General features: G+C 36.4%; 1 protein-coding gene across 1 annotated transcript in view; it reads left to right on the top strand.

Moving 5' to 3' along the window:
• The window catches only part of GPR149 (G protein-coupled receptor 149), an 86,282-nt gene that overhangs the window by 29,299 nt on the left and 37,916 nt on the right, over positions 1 to 19,067 (top strand). The gene's annotated exons all lie outside the window — the stretch shown is intronic.

Genomic DNA, 19,067 nt, shown 5'->3' with positions numbered 1-19,067 from the left:
TCCCCCTTTATGGCTGTTAGCATTTGCCTTATGTATTGAGGTGCTTCTGTGTTAGGTACATAAATATTTATAACTGTTATGCCTTCTTCTTGGGTTGATCCCTTGATCATGATGTGGTGTCCTTCCTTATCTCTTGTAACTGTCTTTATTTTAAAGTCTATTTTATCTGATATGAGTATTGCTACTCCAGCGTTCTTGTGATTTCCATTTGCATGGAATATATTTTTCCATCCCCTCACTTTCAGTCTGTATGTGTCCCTAGGTCTGAAGCAGGTTTCTTGTAGACAGCATATATAAGTGTCTTGTTTTTTTGTTTTTTTTGTTTTTTAAACATGTTAATTTCTTTTTTTATTTATTTATTTTTGGCTGTGTTGGGTCTTCGTTTCTGTGCGAGGGCTTTCTCTAGTTGCAGCAAGTGGGGGCCACTCTTCATCGCGGTGCGCGGGCCTCTCACTCTCGCGGCCTCTCTTGTTGCAGAGCACAGACTCCAGACGCGCAGGCTCAGTAGTTGTGGCTCACGGGCCTAGTCGCTCCGCGGCATGTGGGATCTTCCCAGACCAGGGCTCGAACCCGTGTCCCCTGCATTGGCAGGCAGATTCTCAACCACTGCGCCACCAAGGAAGCCCAAGTGTCTTGTTTTTGTATCCATTCAGCCAGTCTGTGTCTTTTGGTTGGAACATTTAATCCATTTACATTCAAGGTGATTATTGACATGTATGTTCCTATTACCATTTTCTTAATTGATTTGCATTTGTTTTTGTGGGTCTTTTTCTTCTCTTGTGTTTCCCGCTTAGATAAGTTCCTGTAGCATTTGTTGTAAAGCTGGTTTGGTGGTAGCTTTTGCTTGTCTGTAAAGCTTTTCATTTCTCCATTGAATCTGAATGAGATCCTTGCCAGGTAGAGTAATCTTGGTTGTAGGTTTTCCCCTTTCATCATTTTAAATATGTCCTGCCACTCCCTTCTGGCTTGCAGAGTTTCTGCTGAAAGATCAGATGTTAACCTTATGGGGATTCCCTTGTATGTTTTTTGTTGCTTTTCCCTTGCTGCTTTTAATATTTTTTCTTCGTATTTAAGTTTTGATAGTTTGATTAATATGTGTCTCAGCGTGTTTCTCTTTGTATTTTTCCTGTATGGGACTCTCTGTGCTTCCTGGACTTCACTGACTATTTCCTTTCCCGTGTTAGGGAAGTTTTCAACTATAATCTCTTCAAATATTTTCTCAGACCCTTTCTTTTTCTCTTCTTCTTCTGGGACCCCTATAATTCAAATGTTGGTGCATTTACTGTTGTCCCAGAGGTCTCTGAGACTGTCCTCAATTCCTTTCATTCTTTTTTCTTTATTCTGTTCCCTGGCAGTTATTTCCATCATTTTATCTCCCAGCTCACTTATCCATTCTTCTGCCTCCGTTATTCTGCTATTGATTCCTTCTAGAGAATTTTTAATTTCAGTTATTGTGTTGTTCCTCACTGTTTGTTTGCTTTTTAGTTCTTCTAGATCCTTGTTAAGTGTTTCTTGTATTTTCTCAATTCTGTTTCCAAGATTTTGGATCATCTTTGCTATCATTACTCTGAATTTTTTTCAGGTAGGTTGCCTATTTCATCTTCATTTATTTGGTCTTGTAGGTTTTTACCTTGCTTCTTCGTCTGTAACATACTTTTTTGTCGTTTCATTTTTTTTTTTTTGATGGGTGGGGCCATATTCCTGCCTTACTGGTTGTTTGGCCTGAGGCATCCAGCTTGGAGTTTGCAGGCAGTTGGATAGAGCTGGGTCTTGGTGCTGAGATGAGGACCTCTAGGAGGCCTCACTCTGATTAATATTCCCTAGGATCTGAGGTTCTCTGTTAGTCCAGTGGTTTGGACTCGGAGCTCCCATGACTGGAGCTCAGGCCCAACCTCCAGCCTGGGAACCAAGATCCCGCAAGCCACGTGGTGAGGAAAAAAAGAAAAAAGAAAAAAAGGAGCAGTACAATAACCAAGAATAAAAAGCAAAATAAAATTAGAAAGATAAAAAATATATTAGGAAAAATAAAAATATAGTTGAAACAACTGCAACAAGGTAAAAGAAAACCACAACAGAAAAAAAAAAAAAAGGGAACAGCCAAAAGGAGCAGAACAATAACAAAGTAGAAAGAATAAAATAAAATTAGAAAAATAAAAGATTTATTAGAAAAAATAAAAATATAAATGAATCAACAATAATGAATCAACAACAAGGTAATACAAAACCCCAATCTAAAAGAGGAGAAAAGAAAACAAAAAAAAAAGCCTTGGCTATGGGGGGCAGAGTTTAGGCAGAGGTGGAACTTAGTCAGGGGTGAGGGTTAGGGTGGGGTGCCACCTAGGTGGGGGCGTGGTGATGTTTGAGCATGGGGCGGGGCCAATGCTTAGGACCTGCGCAGAAGGGGAGAGGCAGCACGTCCAAAGGAGGGCTTCTGGAGTGTAGAATTCTGGAGTTTGGAGGTAGGGCCCTGGGTGAGGGTGTATGGGTGGGGTTTAGGCCCTGCGCAGTTGGAGGGGCTCTCAGAGGGGGTCTCCGAGTGTAGAGGTAGGGCCCTGGGTGGGAGTGTGGGGGCAGGGCTTGGGCTCTGCACGGCAGGAGGGAGGCTCCGAGGGCAGAGGATTAGGCCCAGGAGCCCAACAGGCTCCCTGGTGCCTAAGTGGACAGGGAAAGCACTGGCCACCTTCCCTTCCATTCCTCCACACCCTGCCCCCATCTCCCCCAGAGTCTCCCCCATCGCCGCTGGACCCCTAACCATGGGTGGGTCCTGCTGGGTGTAGGAACTCCTCCCCTCCCCCAGCCACCCCTCAGGGGTGCCGGTCTCAGAGGTCCGGCCTTTACTTTTGCTCCCCCTTCCCTCCCTCCCACTCCTTCAGGATCCTCTATTATTTCTTGTTTTAAATCGTTCTTCCTTTATTCTCACAAGTGTTTTCTTTATGTTTTAAAATTCCTTTACAAAGGACACATTAGCAAATTAGGATCTGAGGATATCTGCTGTCCCTTCATCATCCTTCACTTATGGCATTGGCTGCAAGCAGGGGCCTACCCCTTTCTTTGATCTTCTGATCTGAACATGTTTCCAAAGGCCTTTTTTGTTGCCCTTAGTATTTTCACAAGCCAAAGATCATTTTCTTCATTTGTCCTTCTGAATACCAATCTTCCCATCTTTGGTGATGAGTCATTTATTCTATAGTTCCCCTTAAGCCTGACCTGACCTGCACTGAAATTTTAATATACAATCTTCTTTTCTTCCTCAGCTGGATCACTTATGATTACATAGCCAGAATTGTAATCTTGATGCTCATACCACTTTTGTTTTTCTTTTTTTTTTTTCAAATTTGGCTTAAAGTTTAAAGGTACACAGATTACTATGTCTGAACTTTCCCTCCCAGATAGCACATATTCTAGGAATAAACATTTTTCTCCTTATATGTCCAACTCTTCCAATTTTGCCAGTCGTTTCCCCTTATTGGTCAGAGTCTAAGAAACTGTACCCTATTACCTCCTATACTCTCTGTGAGGTGAAACTATCAGCAAAGCAAGGCAAAAGTATGCTAGATGATCTGCTTTATATTTAAAAATACCTTTAAGCAGAATCATTGGAAAACACTGCCTTGCCTCTGGGCAAACAGATGCTCTGCTTTCATGAATATCTCTCTGTTCAAGAGCCACTTTCCTATATCTTTAGCTATGATCTAGAAATCTATATTCAGTTCACTGGCATTATCTGCAAAGCCAGAACAGTTTTGAAACAACCACTAAATTAATACCACTTACTATCAAGTCACCAATTTATGATAGCGATTTTAAGCAGTTATAGGAATAAAAGGGGAAAAAAGCTTTTAAGAATTTTAGAAAATAACTAATTTCTTTTTGAATTTCATCCTTCAAAGAAAGATAACTTTTGAACCAGTACCCTCATCCCATGAATCATATAGCTACAAATGGTCAAACAAGGGCTCAAACATGTGGGTCATCCTGTGAAACAACAAATTCAATAGTATTTTAGTGTAAAAGTCCAGTAAGTATGTTACTGACATCCATTCTTTTTGGAGCAAACATTACTTTAAACAAAATGATATTTAATACACTTTGATGAATTATATAATCATGAATTATAATGCATTTCCACTCTGGTAGTGGCTAGTCTCTGCTGGAATGTTGCAGGTAGAGCATGAGCTTTGGAAGTAGGCAGGCCTGAGTTGTCTTGCCTCCACCTCCCTGTACTCTGTCCCCCTAGATAATAATATAAGCAAATAAAAAACCGATGTTGTGAACTTAAATAAGATAATGCATATCAAATATTTATTTCAGTGTATAATTCATAATAATATAGAAATAATGTTTGATACTATTATGTTATTTATTCCTTCCTTCCTTCATTCATTCATTCAGCAGCTGTTCAATGAATGCATACTAGGTGCCAGGCACTACACTTGGTGCTGGTGATAGATAGAGCAGTTAACAAAACTGACATCCTCTCTGTCATCGTGCAGTTAATTCCTAACATAAAAGAGAAAAATTAAATAAATGAGTATTTAATAAATAGAGGGTATAACAGGAGTGTCTAACTGAAAACCTAGGATAGACTTGCCAGAATATAAGGAATTTATTTAAACAGAGACCTGAATGACAAGCAGGATTTAGCCATGCAAGATGGGAGAGAACACAACCAGGAAAAGATCCGTCAAACTCCAAAGTTTATCTTCTTTGTAGATTTCCCTCATCTCTACAACCTTATGATAAATGAAAGAGGATGATAGACCTTCTAGATACATTTCCCCAAATCTATTGAATTGCTTTAAATTTCCCTCAAAGATATTCTAGGGTACCTATAAAATGCTTATCAATTGAGTATAACTTAATTCCAAGAACTTAGGAAGGTGGTTTTACATCTTCTGTTTCATTGCAGTATAAATGAGAGAGGAATCACTCAGAAATGATGTCACCTAATTCAATAGAATATAGTATTGTATCACCATGGGAGGCTCCAGGATTTTTATATAGATACAGCATCAAAATGACAATCTTGTAGAAGGGACTTATGTTAAAGGGGTGTTTAACTCACTGGTTATGTTAAGTGGTGGTAAACTCACTGTTTTCCATCAGAAAGCAAATTTATTGAAGTGGCTTTGGGAGCATCAATGAAGAATATTGGGGAGGATATGAAGACCTTCCCCTAGATTGTCCATTGGCACAACCACTATATATTACAAGAAATATTGTATAAGACAAGTAATGTAACCTCTCTGGCCCTTAGTAAGCTCATAGGACCATTATGAGGATTTAATATTGTAATATAAATGATTTCAAATACATGAAACCATTTACACATGTATATGATTATAATAATATAGAAGCATCAAGCAGAGAAACCTTTGGATATGTATGTATGTCATATAGTAGGGACTCTAATATACTGTCGAATTAATGGACAAATGTCAGTGAAAGCAATTTTGTGTTTCAAGCTGGATTGTGGAGGTGACTTAGGTGTTTATAATAGAGTTATTTTCCTGCTCTCTGGTAAAGAGAACTCAGGGTGTCAAATGGCAAGGACTCCTTAATAATAGTGCCACAAAGATACTTCAGGTGATACCTTCAAATACTTCTAACAGTCCTGCCTGGGTAAACGGACCATCTATCTCTGGGCCAGAGGAAAGCTGCCAGCAACTCTGGAAACACTCTATGGGAATTTTTATTCCAATGTGGCAAGTCAAGTTCCAGGAGGGATTTGAGTTAAAGATAGGATCCGTAATGAATAGAAAGGAGGAGTCCAGGGGCTTCCCTGGTGGCGCAGTGGTTAAGAATCCACCTGCCAATGCAGGGGACATGGGTTCAAGCCCTGGTCCGGGAAGATCCCACATGCCCCGGAGCAACTAAGCTCATGCACCACAACTACTGATCCTGTGCTCTAGAGCCTGCGAGCCACAACTACTGAGCCCACACACCTAGAGCTCGTGCTCTGCAACAAGAGAAGCCACCGCAATGAGAAGCCCACGCACCACAACGAAGAGTAGCCCCTGCTCGCCACAACTAGAGAAAGCCCGTGCACAGCAATGAAGACCCAACACAGCCAAAAATAAATAAATATTTAAAAAAAGAAAAAAAAGAAAGGAGGAGTCCAAAACTAGTCTAAGGATAAAGATGATATTTGTTACACAAAATAATAATTAACAATTTTTAAACATTTATGGGAAAAGATAGGTTACAACTTGCTTTTCTTATCCTCAAAATATTAACTTTATAGTAGCATTTATTCACTTTTTAATGTTGCTTAAGCTCAACTTTTACATGAGAATTTTAGTTTTGTATAAAGGTGGGAAATTATAGCCTGAATATTTGATAAGATATTCACATTATGAATACAAGCTTTGATTTATGTTTAATGAGCCTAATCTCTGGAGAAGTACTAATAAAGAAAAACACCCTAAATCCAGCCAGTGGTTCTCAACTCCATCTGGACATTAAAATTATGTGAAGTGCTTTAAGAAATACCAATACTCAGGCCCCACTTCAAACCAACCAAATGAGGATCTCAGCTGGTTGGTTCTAGTACTCAATATTTTTTAAACTATTGCTTCCAATAAGCAGCTTAGGTTGAGCACCACTAGTCTGTACTTTATAAACCAAAGTTATAAAATAATGAGAAAAACTGCCCCAGTTGTAACTAATCCTGTCCTCCACCTCTTATTTTTACTGGAATTACGTTCAGCTCTATGAATGGGATGAGACATCATTTCATGCCTTGGTGAAAACGAAACAGGGTTGACTTGATGTAGTCATTCTTCAGTTGGCCAAGTAAATCAAATGCTAGTAACTGTATCACTGAACAAATGACATTGCTTCCTCTGAGTCAGTTCCTACATTCATAAGCTGAATCATGGACACTTTTAATTATTGTGAGATCCAAGATCATATATGAAAATGTTGGGCCTCAGAACTTGTCATTTCAGCCAAATTTCAATTTTAGTAACTATATTCTGCTTACCTCACTTCCCCGTGATATTTCAAGGTTATTGTTTCTTTCTTTCTTTCTTCTTTCTTCCTGTCTTCTTTTTTTAAATTACACCCAAAACTTCCTGTTCTCATTTGTGTATATTGGGAAACTATAATGGTTTCAATTCAGGTACAAATAGAAATAACCATTCTAAATGGTCTAATTTTTAATTTAGGACAAAAGACCATAAAAATAAGCAAGAAAAATAACAGACACGGATAAAATTGACAAAACTTTACTTAACCCCATAAAGCAACTTTCTTCCCCAGTGAGTCTTTATTTCATAGAGTAAAGATTCTTTCCTTTTAAAGCCTTTGAGAAAATCTGGATGAAAAGAAAAAAGGGTGCTTTAACTTCCCTAATCATAATCTTAATTGGAATTTGTATAGCACTTCACAATGTATAAAGAACTTTCACATGTATTGCCTAATTTTATCTTCCCCCTAGACAGTCACAGATGTTTTCATCTGCTTTGAGGGATAAGTAAATTGAAATGAGATTAATATTCCAATGGTGTGAATATATACCTAGGTATGTAAGTACATAAGATTATTATAAATTTTGCTGATATAAAGAATATGGAGCACACAATCCTTTTACAAATAATATTAAAAAGATACTACTCTTTATTGTAAATTCCATATAGTTCCTTGCTTATCACAAAATGCTTTCACTGATTTTTGCCAAAATTTCAAATCCACAGCCAAGTTGCAATTGGCAAATAGATGTATTTCTAATATGAATGTTGGTTAACATTCTCATACGTTAATGAGTAAGATGAAAGTGAAACAACAAAGGCATATTGTCTTTTGTTTGCCAATGATATAAGAAAACCTTTATTGAATCAGATAATAGTTTTCAATTTTCTGTGCTCTTCATATGTAATGACTATGAACAAGACACACTTTAATTCTAATAGTATTATTAATATTTTCTCCACTACTTTCTTAAGTCTAGGCAATTAATAAAACAAAAAATTCAAGCACTAATTTGTAGCATTTGCTAACTTCCATGGTATTAATACTACCACCATGGCTGATTTCAAATTACCAAAGTAGTATCACTGAATGCAGAGTTAGGAAGAAATGTACAGCTGCATATTATATAGTACTTCCAATGTACAGATACAATAGATGTAAATAATCTCAAGAGCATATATAATGACAAAATGTAATAAGATAAATAGGAAGGGTGAATTTTGAGTATTAATTATCTTTGTTTTAAATATAATATAGCTTATTATAAGTTTATATAATTTAATTTTTAGCAACTGACTCTCAAGATTGCTGAAAATTTCACGTCAATACAAAGTCAGCTCAAGCACACCACTGGCATACTCCATTCTTTAGGAAGACTCAACATAAAACACGTGCAATAACACCCAGTGTCAGATTACATGAGCCACAGTCCCTCCAAGTTGGCTGTCCTAGACCCCTTCTTCCCTGCCTGCCTTCTCTTGGCATGAGCGTTTCTGACTCTATCTCTCCTTAGAATCTGATTCTTTCTCTGTTTTCCCATGAGTCTGTCCTTTACCAGGCACCTCACCCCAGAACCGGTTTAGGCACTTGGTCTTCCTAACATGACTCTCAACTTTTCCCAAATAATAGGAATTGGATTTGCTTCCATTTCAGATGTGATCTCTAATTCATGAACACTTACTTCCCTCCCTCCCCCCACCACTCCCAATGGATCTACAGAACAGTGAGAAGGATTCAAATATCCAAGTTACAAGGCTAACATTGACACTTCAAACTCAAGGCCATATCTTCTGGTTCAATATTTAGACATCTTTTTAAAAACTATATTCTTTAAAATAAGAAGGAACTAATGGACAGAAGAAACCATTCTCATTTTTTTTTTACCTCTTTCCCTCCCTATCTCAGGCTGGTGGAAATGATCGAAAAAGGGTTAACAAGACAAGGGGAAGAGAGAAAAGATCTCTAACTGCAACAAAGTCCTTATATACATAATATAAATCTTAATATTTATATTCCTAAAAATATTTTATTGATGTCAAGTTTTATTTGAAATTCTGTTTTTAGAATCATGATATTTTGTTCATCTTCAGATATAATTTATATTTTTAAACCCTCTGAGTAAGACACCCTCTCAAATTATATAATATTTACTTTAGATGGATAGCTCCTATACTGAGTCATAAGAAGTTTTAGATTTAGGGAAACTTCGAAGCAAAAGAAGAGTAATAAAGTCAACTCATTACAAACAGAAAAGTTTTTAAGCCTCCCATTATAGTAAGTTAAAAGTCACAAAATAAAAGAATATGTATATATATATACACACACATATATATACATTTGAGCATATATATTTATAATTAAGAATACTGTTTCTTTAGATATGTCATAAAAATATAAATTCCTTAATAACAGAAACCAATAACATGTGAGCTCCACTATTTCTTGACAATTAATTAGGTGCTTGGCTTTATTTCTTAGTGTCATTCTTATAAGTTACCTGACTTATAAAAATGACAATAGCTACATTGGTCTCTCACTAAACAAAGATTGCCTTATAAGAAATGGAAGTTGATCTGAGTAAAATATTTAAATGTAATTTATAAGTTTAAGCTCATCTAGGCAACATTTTAAAAATACCTGCTTGGAATGAAATGTTCCAGTGAGAATCTTACAGATTTCCAACCACCTAAGTACTCTAGATTTAAATTCAAAACCGGACACACATTAGCATGTTTATAATTCTTAATAATTGCTGCCCCTATATGAGTCTAAGGAATCAGGAAAAGTATTAATAGTCAAGAAACATACAACTTTCAAATATTAAATAAATATTTTGAAGCCCCTGTCTGTGTTTTCATATCAATAAATTACTCTTACATGATTTCCTGCTTTCCCATATGTGATTTTTTTCCTTTTTTTTCTTTTTTTTTTTTTTTGCTGTTTTCATCAAGGTTTGGAAAACATATATATTTCCTTGACAGAGTGTATTTTTTTAGGTATCCATGGTTTTAGTCTTGCTCTAGAAATTACTGAACAACCTGATTTTAAATATATTTCCCCAAATCTACTTCCTAAGCTTTCTGTTCACCTCCCAAGAATAAGTCAGTTCTTTTTTTTTTTTTTTTTAAAGTCACAAAAATTATACTCATCCTCATCAGTTCACTCAGTCCCATGTAATTGATTTTTTTTTTCATCTTGATCTTTTGTTAGCACTTTTATGAGTTCATCAGTTTTTCATTAAAGTTCTGAAAATGCTTATTCATTCAGTTCAGCAGTACAGTTACCAGAAACCTGTACTTGTCAGAGTCTTTTCCATGAATTTCTTGAAGATGAAAGCCTTTTATAGGAACATATTTGCAAAAGCATCAGAGTACACCCAGAACTGTCTGTAAATGACAAAAGACTTAAAAATGACCACTGTTAAAGATTTGATGAAAGTTCATAATAATGCAGTTGACAAGAAAATTAGTTATTTCTGAGATATACATTTTAAAGTAATAACTAGGATTATTACTTATAACATTATACCAGAACATATAAGATTTTTAGAAATTTCATGTAATGTCTGAAACATTTATATTAACATATTTCCATACATATTTCCATACAAATCCAAATATAAGATTTTTAGAAATTTCATATAATGTCTGAAACATTTATATTAACATATTTCCATACATATTTCCATACAAATATAAGATTTTTAGAAATTTCATGTAATGTCTGAAACATTTATATTAACATATTTCCATACAAATAACCCAATGAAAGTTTACTATTAGTTGTTTTGTTTGTTTGTTTTTTTATACTGCAGGTTCTTATTAGGCATCAATTTTATACACATCAGTGTATACATGTCAATCCCAATCGCCCAATTCAGCACACCACCATCCCCACCCCACCGCAGTTTTCCCCCCTTGGTGTCCATATGTCCATTCTCTACATCTGTGTCTCAACTTCTGCCCTGCAAACTGGCTCATCTGTACCATTTTTCTAGGTTCCACATACATGCATTAATATACGATATTTGTTTTTCTCTTTCTGACTTACTTCACTCTGTATGACAGTCTCTAGATCCATCCACTTCTCAACAAATGACTCAATTTCGTGCCTTTTTATGGCTGAGTAATATTCCATTGTATATATGTACCACTTCTTCTTTATCCATTCGTCTGTTGATGGGCATTTAGGTTGCTTCCATGACCTGGCTATTGTAAATAGCGCTGCAATGAACATTCGGGTGCATGTGTCTTTTTGAATTATGGTTTTCTCAGGGTATATGCCCAGTAGTGGGATTGCTGGGTCATATGGTAATTCTATTTTTAGTTTTTAGGGAACCTCCATATTGTTCTCCATAGTGGCTGTATCAGTTTACATCCCCACCAACAGTGCAAGAGGGTTCCCTTTTCTCCACACCCTCTCCAGCATTTGTTGTTTGTAGATTTTCTGAAGATGCCCATTCTAACAGGAGTGAGGTGATACCTCACTGTAGTTTTGATTTGCATTTCTCTAATAATTAGTGATATTGAGCATCTTTTCATGTGCTTCGTGGCCGTCTGTATGTCTTCTTTGGAGAAATGTCTATTTAGGTCTTCTGCCCATTTTTGGATTGGGGTGTTTGTTTCTTTAATATTGAGCTGAATGAGCTGTTTATATATTTTGGAGATTAATCCTTTGTTGGTTGCTTCTTTTGCAAATATTTTCTCCCATTCTGAGGGTTGTCTTTTCGTCTTGTTTATGGTTTCCTTTGCTGTGCAAAAGCTTTGAAGTTTTCATTAGGTCCCACTTGTTTATTTTTGTTTTTATTTCCATTACTCTAGGAGGTGGATCAAAAAAGATCTTGCTGTGATTTATGTCAAAGAGTGTTCTTCCTATGTTTTCCTCTAAGAGTTTTATAGTGTCCAGTCTTATATTTAGGTCTCTAATCCATTTTGAGTTTATTTTTGTGTATGGTGTTAGGGAGTATTCTAATTTCATTCTTTTACATGTAGCTGTCCAGTTTTCCCAGCACCACTTATTGAAGAGACTGTCTTTTCTCCATTGTATATCTTTGCCTCCTTTGTCATAGATTAGTTGACCATAGGTGCGTGGGTTAATCTCTGGGCTTTCTATCTTGTTCCATTGATCTATGTTTCTGTTTTGGTGCCAGTACCATATTGTCTTGATTACTGTAGCTTTCTAGTAGAGTCTGAAGTCAGGGACTCTGATTCCTCCAGCTCCATTTTTTTGCCTCAAGACTGCTTTGGCTATTCGGGGTCTTTTGTGTCTCCATACAAATTTTAAGATGATTTGTTCTAGCTCCGTAAAAAATGCCATTGGTAATTTGATAGGGATTGCATTGAATCTGTAGATTGCTTTGGGTAGTATACTCATTTTCACAATGTTGATTCTTCCAATCCAAGAACATGGTATATCTCTCCATCTGTTGGTATCATCTTTAATTTCTTTCATCAGTGTCTTATAGTTTTCTGCATATAGGTCTTTTGTCTCCCTAGGTAGGTTTATTCCTAGGTATTTTATTCTTTTTGTTGCAATGGTAAATGGGAGTGTTTCCATAATTTCTCTTTCAGATTTTTCATCATTAGTGTATAGGAATGCAAGAGATTTCTGTGCATTAATTTTGTATCCTGCAACGTTACCATATTCATTAATTAGCTCTAGCAGTTTTCTGGTGGCAGTTTTAGGATTCTCTATGTATAGTATCATGTCATCCGCAAACAGTGACAGTTTTACTTCTTCTTTTCCAATTTGTATTCCTTTTATTTCTTTTTCTTCTCTGATTGCCGTGGCTAAGACTTCCAGAACTATGTTGAATAATAGTGGTGAGAGTGGACATCCTTGTCTCGTTCCTGATCTTAGAGGAAATGCTTCCAGTTTTTCACCATTGAGAATGATGTTTGCTGTGGGTTTGTCATATATGGCCATTATTATGTTGAGGTAGGTTCCCTCTACGTGCACTTTCTGGAGAGTTTTTATCATAAATGGGTGTTGAATTTTGTCAAAAGCTTTTTCTGCATCTATTGAAATGATCATATGGTTTTTATTCTTCAGTTTGTTAATATGGTGTATCACATTGATTGATTTGCGTATATTGAAGAATCCTTGCATCCCTGGGATAAATCCCACTTCATCGTGGTGTATGATCCTTTTAATGTGTTGTTGGATTCTGTTTGCTAGTATTTTGTTGAGGATTTTTGCATCTATATTCATCAGTGATATTGGTCTGTAATTTTCTTTTTTTGTAGTGTCTTTGTCTGGTTTTGGTATCAGGGTGATGGTGGCCTCATAGAATGAGTTTGGGAGTTTTCCTTCCTCTGCAATTTTTTGGAAGAGTTTGAGAAGGATAGGTGTTAGCTCTTCTCTAAATGTTTGATAGAATTCACCTGTGAAGCCATCTGGTCCTGGACTTTTGTTTGTTGGAAGATTTTTAATCACAGTTTCAATTTCATTACTTGTGATTGGTCTGTTCATATTTTCTGTTTCTTCCTGGTTCAGTCTTGGAAGGTTATACCTTTGTAAAAATTTGTCCATTTCTTCCAGGTTGTCCATTTTATTGGCATAAAGTTGCTTGTAGTAGTCTCTTAGGATGCTTTGTATTTCTGCGGTGTCTGTTGTAACTTCTCCTTTTTCATTTCTGATTTTATTGATTTGAGTCCTCTCCCTCTTTTTCTTGATGAGTCTGGCTAATGGCTTATCAATTTTGTTTATCTTCTCAAAGAACCAACTTTTAGTTTTATTGATCTTTGCCATTGTTTTCTTTGTTTCTATTTCATTTATTTCTGCTCTGATCTTTATGATTTCTTTCCTTCTGCTAACTTTGGGTTTTGTTTGTTCTTCTTTATCTAGTTTCTTTAGGTGTAAGGTTAGATTGTTTACTTGAGATTTTTCTTGTTTCTTTAGGTAGGCTTGTATAGCTATAAACTTCCCTCTTAGAACCGCTTTTCCTGCATCCCATAGGTTTTGGGTCGTCGTGTTTTCATTGTCATTTGTCTCTAGGTATTTTCTGATTTCCTCTTTGATTTCTTCAGTGATCTCTTGGTTATTTAGTAACGTATTGTTTAGCCTCCATGTGTTTGTCTTTTTTACGTTTTTTTCCCTGTAATTCATTTCTAATCTCATAGCGTTGTGGTCAGAGAAGATGGCTGATATGATTTCAATTTTCTTAAATTTACTGAGGCTTGATTTGTGACCCAAGATGTGATCTATCCTGGAGAATGTTCCATGCGCACTTGAGAAGAACGTGTAATCTGCTGTTTTTGGATGGAATGTCCTATATATATCAATTAAATCTATCTGGTCTATTGTGTCATTTAAAGCTTCTGTTTCCTTATTTATTTTCATTTTGGATGATCTGTCCATTGGTGTAAGTGAGGTGTTAAAGTCCCCCACTATGATTATGTTACTGTCGATTTCCTCTTTTATAGCTGTTAGCAGTTGCCTTATGTATTGAGGTGCTCCTATGTTGGGTGCATATATATTTATAATTGTTATATCTTCTTCTTGGATTGATCCCTTGATCATTATGTAGTGTCCTTCCTTGTCTCTTGTAACCTTCTTTATTTTAAAGTCTATTTTATCTGATATGAGTATAGCTACTCCAGCTTTCTTTTGATTTCCATTTGCATGGAATATATTTTTCCATCCCCTCACTTTCAGTCTGTATGTGTCCCTAGGTCTGAAGTGGGTCTCTTGTAGACAGCATATATATGGGTCTTGTTTTTGTATCCATTCAGCCAGCCTGTGTCTTTCGGTTGGAGCATTTAATCCATTCACGTTTAAGGTGATTGTCGATATGTATGTTCCTATGACCATTTTCTTAATTGTTTTGGGTTTGTTTTTGTAGGTCCTTTTCTTCTCTTGTGTTTCCCACTTAGAGAAGTTCCTTTAGCATTTGTTGTAGAGTTGGTTTGGTGGTGCTGAATTCTCTTAGCTTTTGCTTGTCTGTAAAGCTTTTGATTTCTCCATCAAATCTGAATGAGATCCTTGCCGGGTAGAGTAATCTTGGTTGTATGTTCTTCCCTTTCATCACTTTAAGTGTATCATGCCACTCCCTTCTGGCTTGTAGAGTTTCTGCTGAGAAATCAGCTGTTAACCTTATGGGAGTTCCCTTGTATGTTATTTGTCGTTTTTCCCTTGCTGCTTTCAATAATTTTTCTTTGTCTTTAATTTTTGCCAATTTGATTACTATGTGTCTCGGCGTGTTTCTCCTTGGGTTTATCCTGTATGGGACTCTCTGCGCTTCCTGGACTTGGGTGGCTATTTCCTTTCCCATGTTAGGGAAGTTTTCGACTATAATCTCTTCAAATATTTTCTCTGGTCCTTTCTCTCTCTCTTCACCTTCTGGGACCCCTATAATGCGAATGTTGTTGCGTTTAATGTTGTCCCAGAGGTCTCTTAGGCTGTCTTCATTTCTTTTCATTCTTTTTTCTTTAGTCTGTTCCGCAGCAGTGAATTCCACCATTCTGTCTTCCAGGTCACTTATCCGTTCTTCTGCCTCAGTTATTCTGCTATTGATTCCTTCTAGTGTAGTTTTCATTTCAGTTATTGTATTGGTCATCTCTGTTTGTTTGTTCTTTAATTCTTCTAGGTCTTTGTTAATCATTTCTTGCATCTTCTCGATCTTTGCCTCCATTCTTATTCCGAGGTCCTGGATCATCTTCACTATCATTATTCTGAATTCTTTTTCTGGAAGGTTGCCTATCTCCACTTCATTTAGTTGTTTTTCTGGGGTTTTTTCTTGTTCCTTCATCTGGTACATAGCCCTCTGCCTTTTCATCTTGTCTATCTTTCTGTAACTGTGGTTTTTGGTCCAAAGGCTGCAGGATTGTAGTTTTTCTTGCTTCTCAAGTCAGTTCTTTATGAGTATTATTTATTTGTTTTTTAGGTCAGTATCTTCAAATGTGATTTAGTTTCCTAGCAGGTTAATATCCCAGCACTCACTTTTCCTCTAAAATATTCCAACTTTTAAAATTTCTTCCCCATTATAGCTTTTCATATATATGAATTATAGACTTACTGATCTAAAACAATATATTTCAGATGTGCAATCTGTAAGAAAGTACTTACTCTTTTTATAAAGCCAAAAGGGAGGAATCAGCTTGAATGATAACTAGGAGACAGAAACTACTTATTGGAGAGCTGGAATGCTAGTTAGAAGGCAATTATCATAAGGTCTCTGGCAGCTGCTTGGTTAATGTTAATCAATGAACATCTGCATATCTATATAGTTGGAATGTTTAAAACATTCAGGTTTGGGTAGAAGCCTTGTAGTATCTAAAACTTTATTCCAGTTGTATTCTAGAGTAAGTCATACTTGTTAATTTAGTTTTTAATCTAAATTGGACTTTTCATCTCAGTTTTCTGGGACCAGGTCTTCTATGCTCTGAAGATGCACTGTCCAGTAATGTAGCCACTAGCCAAATGTAGCTAAACTTTAGCTTACATTAATTAAAATTAGATAAAATTTAAAAATCATTTTCTCAGTATCACTAGTCACATTCCAAGTGCTCAGTACTGCATGTGTCTAGTGGCTACTTCATTGGAGAGTGAAGTCAACATTTCTGTCATTGCAAAAAGTTCTATTGGATGGAACTGCTCTATAGCTTCTATGTATTAAAACTTATTTAAATAGCTGAAGTGCATTTTTTCCTCATCTGTTACTGCCAAAATCAATTTATTATAAAGAAGAAATCAGAGAATTTCAGACCTCAAATTTCATCCTACCCATTTTCAATCCAACATTAGTGCCAATCCAAACTCAGGAGGCTTCAGTCTGCACTAAAATGCCTACAGAACATTTGATTTCATATATACTAATCCCAGAAGACCCATGTTTCCCTTGCTCATCTCTGATCTGGAAGACTCATAAGAGATAAGGTCATTTCCAAAGATGATTTGGACCCATTTCCCAGGTGACTGCAGTAAGTTTTGATGGACTGTGTCCCCAGCATAAGTGATTGTTCTTTCCTCTGTGTCTTTTTAAATGTATCTACCCTGTCTTTCATCATGCGTTTTTGTAATTATGTGTCTGCCATCTCCACTAGATTGCGATTGAATCTTTGGGTCTCCCGGAGTCTTATATGGTGCCTGGTGTGAGCTTAATACTCCATAATGATGAATAAATGAATTAATAAATGATCTGGGGCTCAACCACTCCCAGATTTTCCTACAAGTGGTTACCTTTTTCTTGAAACCCTGAGGTAATCCTTTTGTTCTTCCTCTTCTCCTGTGTTAATTCCCACTCACACTCACTAGGAAGTGCTCTCATACAAAGTGGTTTCTTCACTTTATTTGAATACGTATTTATATTTGTGAAGTGTTTAGCTTAACAGTGGTCCTGGTTTTCCTGACAGTGGCCAATTCATGAGGTAAAATTCTGCTCTCCCTCTGTGCCATGAATGAAATGGTTCTGTGATAGTATAGTCAACCTGCAGGTCATGTGGATTGGAGTCAAGTTAGGGCAGTAGAGTAAGTAATGAATCATGGCCTGCCTGCCCTGTTTCTGCCTGTCAACTCCACAGGCCTTGCTATGGTTATGTTTTCTGAATGCCGCTTCCAAGGTACCAGAAAGTCATTCCTTAGTCAGTCCTCAGGTAAGAGCATATACTTAGAAGCCCAAGTACTTATAGACTCAGAAAACTCAGAAATAAAAGCGTAGAGTACATTGGGAAAATGGGGAGAAAAAAGAGAGACAGGGACAAAAACAGAGAGAAGTTGTTTGAAATTGTCCTGATAAAACACAGGAAAAACAAAAGGAAAATTGGATTCCAAATTGGTACTTTTCCCACAAATTACAGTTCATAAGAGTCCATAGATTTTGGAATGTTGCTATTTTCCACAACTCATTTTATAGAAGAGGAAAACTAAATGTAAATGTACCTAAAATGTAAGGTAACAGAGATCATTGGGATTTTCTAAATAAGTTATTAACTGAAACATAAGTTTTCAAAACAACCTGAAAAACCAGTGGCATTTTTAAAAGTGCATGTTATTAGAAACTGTGTATGGTCCACACATCAGTGTGCTTTCCTCCAACTCAAAATAGGCAAAACAATATTATTTCTTTATTTTAAAAGCCTCTGCCTCTTGAGGCAAGTTATAAAAAATCATTGGTCCTCCACAAAACTAATGCTCAGGCTTATTTTTTTCACTCTTTGTCTTATTTTTTGCTTCATTTTTTCTAGAGTCATACCACAGGAGTTCACAGGATGTGTACTATTTAATAATAGAAAGCACAGAGATAGTGAAAATGTTTCCAGGTTGTGTTTTCTTCTCGGGGTAAATTTTTCAGCACTCTGGAGAGTGCCGGAAGCTTGCTTGATGTGACAATAATAATGTACTCTCTAATAAGAAACTCTGGTTCTCTAGATGTCGTCTTATTTATTTTCCACCATTCCCATGTTGGAGAAGGTATCGCTTTTTGAAGTTTAATAAGACATCCAGAGATAGTAGATGATTGAACTAAGGAAATAATTTAGGCTCACTGACTCCTACTCTACCAAAATTAAAGAAGACATGAGATCTGATGTATGCTTGGGTTCTCTCAGGTTTGAGTTTATGTCAGGTCACTGCATCTTGACCTTATGGGGAGAATATCAAGGTACTTCCGACTGGGTCTAGATTATTCACTCAAAAAATATTCATTGAGCCCAGGGCTTAGGTATTAATATTCAAAGGCAATAAGATAGAGCCCTTGCTCTCAAGTAACTCAGGGATCAGGAAGGGAGGAGGGCACAGATAATGACAATATTTCAAGATAATTGATTACTGTGGTTTGGGCAAAAATGCTACAGGCACACTTAATTCTGCTGAAGGGAGAACTAAAATAATCACAGCTTTCATTGTGAGCTTTGAAAGGAATAATAGTTCATCCTGCAGAAAGAGTGGGAGGAAGAGAGCACATTTCAACCCACAGAGGCATGAAAAGTCCAGGAACTTTCCACATTTTTTTTTTTTGGTACAAAATTTCTATTCAAAAATTGCAGTGATAGGTATTGTTTATATATATTCAGTTATGCATTTTAAAATTTAACATCTAGTGAGCATAATACTGAGAGTCTCTTGGATATTTCTTTTAAAGGGCAAAAGAGAAGAAA

The sequence above is a fragment of the Eschrichtius robustus genome, chromosome 6 (assembly GCF_028021215.1).
Source record: "Eschrichtius robustus isolate mEscRob2 chromosome 6, mEscRob2.pri, whole genome shotgun sequence".
Lineage (NCBI taxonomy): Eukaryota > Metazoa > Chordata > Mammalia > Artiodactyla > Eschrichtiidae > Eschrichtius > Eschrichtius robustus.
The sequence above is the reverse complement of the archived record's forward strand: the minus strand, read 5'-3'. Positions and strand labels throughout refer to the sequence as shown.